Source organism: Coregonus clupeaformis, chromosome 11, assembly GCF_020615455.1.
Source record: "Coregonus clupeaformis isolate EN_2021a chromosome 11, ASM2061545v1, whole genome shotgun sequence".
Classification (NCBI taxonomy): domain Eukaryota; kingdom Metazoa; phylum Chordata; class Actinopteri; order Salmoniformes; family Salmonidae; genus Coregonus; species Coregonus clupeaformis.
Genome location: NC_059202.1, coordinates 11,071,020 through 11,079,332, shown reverse-complemented (window position 1 = coordinate 11,079,332; position 8,313 = coordinate 11,071,020). Strand labels below are relative to the sequence as shown.

At 40.3% G+C, this 8,313-nt stretch overlaps 1 long non-coding RNA gene across 1 annotated transcript; it reads right to left on the bottom strand.

The window, feature by feature from the left end:
• Positions 1–546: 546 nt before the first annotated feature.
• Positions 547–1,780, bottom strand: LOC121577216. The gene is made up of 5 exons (XR_006002582.2): positions 1,617–1,780; positions 1,265–1,491; positions 1,060–1,158; positions 881–956; positions 547–768 (listed from the first exon to the last, which is right to left on the bottom strand). It is a non-coding gene; the product is annotated as an uncharacterized LOC121577216 (long non-coding RNA).
• Positions 1,781–8,313: the final 6,533 nt, after the last annotated feature.

Genomic DNA, 8,313 nt, shown 5'->3' with positions numbered 1-8,313 from the left:
AGAAGGAGTAAGCCTATTATTTTGCTCAATCGCATACAGTATAGGCAACTCCAAACGCCCGCTGAGGTTGTGAAATACAGTATGAACACGAGACTAACATGTTGCGGTACATTTATTGTTTAATTATTCAAGGCTCCCTTTTTATTTTGTTTTCTCAATAAAATGCTTGAACGAATGAATGATTGATCTACAGTATATTGAAGTAGCAATTGAAAAAAAAAAAAAGAATACTTTTGGGATTATGGGGAAATTTTCGGAACAAATGTGAAGACACAACAGTTCACCTGATACAAGACTAAAGTTAGAAATGTATCAATATCACAGACCTGATTTGCCCTAACGAAAAATGCATCAACCCCCTACAAATATGTCAATTTATTATAATCCACATAATAATCAAATCAACCTTATAATAGGTAATGATTTATATATTTCCAAAAGAAAGAAGCATATATAGTATTTATTCATCAACATCTTCATGTTTCCGTTAATAAAATAATGATCAAAAAGACTCTTTCAAAATGCAGATGTTTATTTCAACTGCATCTCAGCTACATTTTAGTTGCACTTCCCCCCAGCTCCACGACCATGGGTAAAACCTTGCTGAGATTATCAGTGTATTTGTTGCATTGTTGTATCTTCAGTTTCTCAAGCCAAAACGTCTTGATGGTCTTCACCAGTTCATCTTTGCTTGTAGGCTTGGCAGAGTTACAGATGAATGTTTTCAGTTGATGCCAAACAAGTTCGATCAGGTTTAAATCAGGAGACCTACATGTAGAGATAAAAAATATTTTTGATATACTGTTGGCCTACCGTAGGCGAGGTGCGTCTCACAAGTGTTGAGTAATGTGCTGTGAAAAAGTGTTGTAGGTCTACTTACTCTGCTGGCGTCTTGACCCAGTTTATGCCCTTATTTGCAATGCAAACTAGGGCAACAGTGTGTTTTGGGTCATTGTCTGCATTTGAAGAAAAAAAATGACATTAGCCAACATTAGGTAAAATAATAGAAATATACATGTAAATAGGCCTAAACATAACAACATATTGCTATAATCCTACCTTGAAAGAAATGATGTGGTGCCAGAAACACTTCTCTGACATAGGGTCCAGCACATCTCTTGATGATTTCTTCCTCAAATAACTCTCTAGCCATGATACCTGAATAAGGAGGCAACAGTGAATTATTGTGGAACACATTGCAGTCTGTAAGGTGTAGGCTACAATATTTTATGTAACCTTTCGCTTTGTAAATGGCTAAATTTACCATCAAAAATCAAATATGGGCCTGGTCCCTGGTGAGAGTTTGAGGGGATGCTTGGGACTCGGCTTGCTTGATCTTCTTCCTTTTTTTCTGTAGCAATTTTGAGCAAATTTGTCAAGGGCCACGATTGATTCGTCTGTGAAGATGACGTCATTGAATGTCTAGCCAGCTTCGATCCTGCCTGCAGCAGGTGAAGTTCTTTGTTTGTCAGACAAATATTTGGGTCGAAACTACAGAACAGTACAAAACAAGAGAACACACATGGTTCATGTTCTGTAAAAAAACAATACATATAATAGGTGGCCTATTACAATATTAGCGTAAAAAGCCTTAACAAACAAAACAAAAATCTTACCGAGCCTTTCCATAACTCCACTCAAGTTTCTTCAACTATCTTCTGACTGTGATTAGAGCGATGTTGATGTTGTGCCGTGATGCCAGCAGATTCCAGGTGGCCTTTGCCGATCGCTCCTCATCTTCATCCATCAGTGAGTCGATGCTTGAATAATCTCGCTGGAAATGGAGTGCAATTTAAAAATGTGCAGCAGACAGTAAAGACCAGCAGTAGATTTATTTAAGCAATATTTTTAGCATTATTAGCCCTACTGTACAGTACTGTAGCCTACTGTACCTGTTCATTTTCCTGGGCTTTCGCGTTCGGCGGAACACAGGCATCTGACGATAGTGTTTGCGAATAGCCCTGTCCGTGACTGTATTCCCCAAGTCTAACAGTATTTTTTTAATGTCTCCAGTAGATTTTCCGTTCCTCCTGAATGCCCTAATCTGCTCACTTAACTGAATAGAGATCCTGGTCATGGTGCTACAGTATGTGCAACAGCATAATCAAAGTGAGGACAGTGGGAGGTCTGCTGTATATTTATTGCCTATTGTAACCTGGAGTCACACCTTTCCAGTACTCCTCACCCCACCCTATACTCTGCCCTTAACACAGTTACCATTCAAAAATGATCTGTTTATCTCAGAATGTTTTAATTGCGACCAAAGTGAACAGACGGAATGGACATAGTTTTCAGCAAACCAGCTTCTTTCTATGGTGCTACCTGTTCCAGGGTTAGGACTGTAACCACCAGAGGACTTGTAAATGAGCCGGAGCGGAGAGGATCACCAAAACTAAAGGTATTTTGGTTTCATTGCATGTTCTAAAAAATAATAATACATAGCCTATCAATGTGAAGGCATACTGTGTGTAATAAAATCGATAATTGTGTACTAAAAACGTGAATGTGTGTTTGCAGAGCATACAACCATGCCGACAACCATCCCTGGAGATCAGTGGACGAAGTGCTGGACAACGGGCCGCGCTGAAAAAACACATGATTACCAATAACGTTTTTTGGCTAGATTCTTAAAATGTGTTTCTGTACGCAGCATTTGTGTGTAGGAGTCAGTTGTTATTCATAATGTATCTACTGTTTCTATCATAGGCTACTGTAATCGATGGGGGCTCAGGGCGGTACAATTCTGCTCATCTGATGAAGGTGCACATGGATCAGATTCAAACTTTGAAGACCGACAGTCATTGAAGGCAGACCAGCAGAAAGAGAAACATTCTCGGAGGGCAGAGATACGGGAGACAGCTGATACATTGAATGAGAATGGTAAATGACTGTTATTAATACATTCATTCAATACATTGGAATACAAAAGAAGCCATCCACCCATGATGGGCTATTAGCAGGACAATAGACTCTTGCCAAATTGATTAATATTTTTAGGGAATTGAAATGTATTAATGGTTGTTTAATGGATATTTGCATACTAATGATAATGACATGAAGAAGGAGCTCAAGGAGGGTAGGAGAAGCAAGCTCTGCCTGCTTATTACAGAATGTGTGATTCATATTTTTTCTGACCGTTTAGAACAGTGTAAACACAACAAATACAATAAGAATTTACAAACAAATTATAATCAATCACATATAGTCTGTTCTAACAAAAAAGGTTTTAAAGTCTTAAGTACAGCCAAGATTAAAAACAGTTGAATTAATTCCTGAATTCCATTGCTTTAGCTGACATGTTTTGGTTTATTTATTATTTAATTATTCAAGGCTCCTTTCTCTTCTATAATAATATGCCATTTAGCAGACGTTTTTATCCAAAGCGACTTACAGTCATGCGTGCATAATTTTTTTTGTGTATGGGGGGTCCCGGGGATCGAACCCACTACCTTCGGTGTTACAAGCGCCGTGCTCTACCAGCTGAGCTACAGAGGACCATGTTTGCTGTGCTGGATTTCTTTTAAGAACTTGATGGTTTAGCAATAGCCTAATAAACTTGACATTAACTTGCATCTTCTCTCTTCATTTTTACCCACAAACAAAATCACTGATAGTTGACTATAGTCCCATGTAGCTCAGTTGGTAGAGCATGGAGCTTGCAACTCCAGGGTTGTGGGTTTGATTCCCACATGGGACAACTATGAAAAAGAATGCACTTACATGTAAGTTGGGACAAAAATGTAAATCACTTTATTATTGACAGTATAATTTAGCAGCTTTGACATGCATCATCCAAACAGCAGCTGAAGTGCAAATGCGATCTAATGCCGATGTCTCAGCGACCTCTTGCCAATGTGCAAACGCTCTCCGTATTACATCGGCCCGATGTATCATGTATACATCGGGCATATGTCGGCGAGATGTATGTGTGATGACATGCACAAATGCATGAATGATTGATTTACAGTTGAAGTCGGAAGTTTACATACAGCTTAGCCAAATACATTTAGACTCAGTTTTCCACAATTCCTGATATTTAATCCTAGTAAACATTTCCTGTCTTAGGTCAGCTAGGATCACCACTCTATTTTAATAATGTGAAATGTCAGAATAACAGTAGAGAGAATGATTTATTTCAGCTTTTATTTCAGAAGTCAGAAGTTTACATACACTCAATTAGTATTTGGTAGCATAGCCTTTAAATTGTTTAACTTGGGTCATTTTGCCACAACTTTGGAAGTATGCTTGGGGTCATTGTCCATTTGGAAGACCCATTTGCGACCAAGCTTTAACTTCCTAGTTTTCCTTCCTCATGATGCCATCTACTTTGTGAAGTGCACCAGTCCCTCCTGCAGCAAAGGATCCCCAGAGCATGATGCTGCCACCCCCATGCTTCATGGTTGGGATGGTGTTCTTTGGTTTGCAAGGAACACTCTTTTTCCTCCAAACATAACAATGGTCATTATGGCCAAACAGTTCTATTTTTGTTTCATCAGACCAGAGGACATTTCTCCAAAAAGTACGATCTTTGTCCCCATGTGCAGTTGCACACCGTAGTCTGGCTTTTTTATGGCAGTTTTGGAGCAGTGGCTTCTTCCTTGCTGAGTGGCCTTTCAGGTTATGTCGATATAGGACTCGTTTTACTGTGGATATAGATACTTTTGTACCTGTTTCCTCCAGCATCTTCACAAGGTCCTTTGCTGTTGTTCTGGGATTGATTTGCACTTTTCGCACCAAAGTACTTTCATCTCTAGGAGACAGAACGCGTCTCCTTCCTGAGCGGTATGACAGCTGCGTGGTCCCATGGTGTTTATACTTGCGTACTATTGTTTGTACAGATGAACGTGGTACCTTCAGGCGTTTGGAAATTGCTCCCAAGGATGAACCAGACTTGTGGAGGTCTACAATTTGTTTTCTGAGGTCTTGGCTGATTTCTTTTGATTTTACCATGATGTTTTACCAAAGAGGCACTGAGTTTGAAGGTAGGCCTTGAAATACATCCACAGGTACACCTCCAATTGACTCAAAAATGTCAATTAGCCTATCAGAAGCTTCTAAAGACATGACATAATTTTCTGGAATTTCCAAGCTTTTTAAAGGCACAGTCAACTTAGTTTATGTAAACTTCTGTCCCACTGGAATTGTGATACAGTGAATTATAAGTGAAATAATCTGTCTGTAAACAATTGTTGGCAAAATTACTTGTGTCATGCACAAAGTAGATGTCATAACTGACTTGCCAAAACTATAGTTTGTTAACAAGAAATTTGTGGAGTGGTTGAAAAACGAGTTTTAATGACTCCAGCCTAAGTGTACGTAAACTTCTGGCTTCAACTGTATATATATATTGAAGTAGGCCTTTATAAGTAGGCCAATATGTAAGTTATGTTAAGATAGCTACAGTAAACAGGACTCTTAGTCCTACAGCTCTATGTCATTTCAATAAAAACCGTGCACCCACATGTCCCTGAATTTACCGAAATATGTGTGTTTACACTCTAGCAGTAGGCCTACATTAAGATACATTTGATAAAAGACAAAAACCTACTGAACATTTTATACTCAAAGCTACATGAATGTCTGCTGCACGGTATGCATGTTAACAGTAGAATAGCCGGGACTCAATAGCCGCCAGTCTAGTAAATCAAATTACTATACACAATCACAAAGAAATCCATTAATATTTTGTTTAGGAATTTCATAAAAAAACATTTTACTAAGACAATTGATTTCAAAAGAACAGAATAGCATGTTTTAAGATGTATTTCTCTGTGCCATAGTAGCTGAGGCTATAGTTGCTTCATGTCAACACAATTAATTAACTTGTTATCCTCTTTCAGATAGGGTATAGCAACCACAACTTCTGGCCTGCATGGACCTCTGTAGGATTATTTGGGAGAGTAAGCAAGCTTCACAAAGTAAGCAAGCTTCATAAAGACATCCTCAAAGATGCTCTCTGGTGGTTTCAACAGGCATTAACGGCAACAATGGCTGACAGTAAAATACTATGACGTCATGCACTGTAGCAAGCTGTGCTGCAGTATGATGCAACTTTTAAATGAGGAACCACTGTAGCAATGATAGGAAACCATGTGAGGATATCAAGAGCATGGGATTATAAGGTTCTATCTGCAAAAAGATGATTCTGAGAAAATTGGCTTTAATGTTCCGAACCGTCATTGGTTTGAATGGTGTCAGCAATTTCTATATTTTATTCTTTTGAACTTAAAAACATGAATTAGGGTATTTAGAGTACTATATAGGTAGAGGACATTGAACCGAACAAGGCTATGTCAATAACAAAATTTTGACAAAAATGCCTATAGAACCTTACAGTCCTAAGCTCTCGATATGACAGAGCCAAGTGACTTGGTGTAAAGAGAAAAGGGCCTAGAACCGAGCCCTGAGGGACACCAGTAGTGAGCCCTGAGGGACACCAGTAGTGAGAGCACGTGGTGCAGACAAAGATCCTCCGGTTGGAGCGACCTGCCAGGTAGAATGCAATCCAGGAGTGTGCAGAGCCTGAGATGCCCAGCCCTGAGATAATGGAGAGGACGATCTGACGGTTCATGGTGTTGAAGGCAGCGGATAGATCTATGAGGATGAGAACAGATGAAAAAGAGTAATCTTTGACAGAGCGGAAAGCCTCCCTGACACAGAGGAGAGTTGTCTCAGTTGAGTGAACCGCCTTGAAGCCTGACTGGTTAAGGTCAAGAAGATAATTCTGAGAGAGATAACGAGAGATTTGGCCATAGACAGCACGCTCAAGTGTTTTGGAAAGAAAATAAAGAAGGGATACTGGTCTGTAGTTTTTGACGTCAGAGGGGTTGAGCGTTGGTTTCTTGAGGAGGGGAGCAACTGGCCATCTGAGGGGACACATCCAGTGGTCAGGGATGAGTTGATGAGCGAAGTGAGGAATGGGAGATGGTGTCCAGATATTGTCTGGAGAAGGGAGGAGGAGATGGGGTCAAGTGGGCAGGTTGTCGGGTGGCCGGACATCACTAGTCGCAGGATTTCATCTGGAGAGAGAGAGGGGAGAAAGAGGTCAAGGCGTAGAGTAGTTCTGTGTGAGTGGGACCAGTGGACTCAGTGAATGAGGAGCGTAGGTCGTCAACCTTTTTTTCAAAGTGGTTGACAAAGTTGTTCGCAGAGAGGGAGTAGGGAGGGGGTGGAGGAGTAAGGAGAGAGGAGAAGGTTGAGTAGATTTTCCCAGGGTTGGAGGCTGAGGCACAAGGCCACTGTCACGATCATTTACAGACGGGACGGACCAAGGCGCAGCGTGATATGCATACATGTTTATTTATACTGAATAAACATCACGAAAAAACAACAAATGAAACGTGAAGTCCAAGGTAGACAAACAACATACCTCACACGGAACAAGATCCCACAACCCCCTAGTGCCAATAGGCTACCTAAGTATGGTCCCCAATCAGAGACAACGAGCGACAGCTGCCTCTGATTGGGAACCAAACTGGCCAACATAGATATAGACGATCTAGATCTAAACCTAGAAAATACAACATCGAACATAACCACACAGAAAATACACACCCTGACTCAACAAATACCAGTCCCCAGAGTCAGGGCGTGACAGCCACTTGCTCCCTCAGATGTTTTAAAATATAATTTTAAACCAAATGTTTTGTATTTATTTTTATTAATGTTTCAGAGGTTAAATTAATTACTAAACCTCATTTTCAAGCACATGTGTTACGGATACAGGTATCCTGTGTCCTGTGTTTTTCCTCTCCTTCTGCCCTAATCACAGGTGTCCTGTATGTTCCTGATTGGTGGTCGTTGAGATGTCTGCTGATTGCTAAGGTGGACCAATCAGTGAACATTCCTCGGCATGGCACCACCTGTTGCTGGTTTTTCAATCACACATCCCTTTGTATAAAAACCAGTCCGTTGTGTTTGTAGAAAAAAGACTGTTTCCGTATGTGAGTATGGATACTGTGGTATCCTGTGTATTGTGTACTCACTAAGTTTGGTTACTCTGTTTGGTAATTTTGTTAGAGACTATTTCCGTATGTGAGTATGGATACTGTGGTATCCTGTGTATTGTGTACTCACTAATTTGCTGATTACTCTGTTTGGTAACTTTGTGTGTTTCTGGGAAAAGGGGAGTTTAAGCAAGTTGCCCTTGGGCGTACATTACCCATAGGAAGAAATCTGTCTAAAAACACTAGTTAGACCTGAGCGGACCACCCACTGTACTTTTGTATGACTAGCAGTAGCTTAGCGGTTCTTGAGGCAGGCAAGATCAGTTTAGGGGTGTTTTACACTATTGTTTCATTTCTTGGGTCCTGC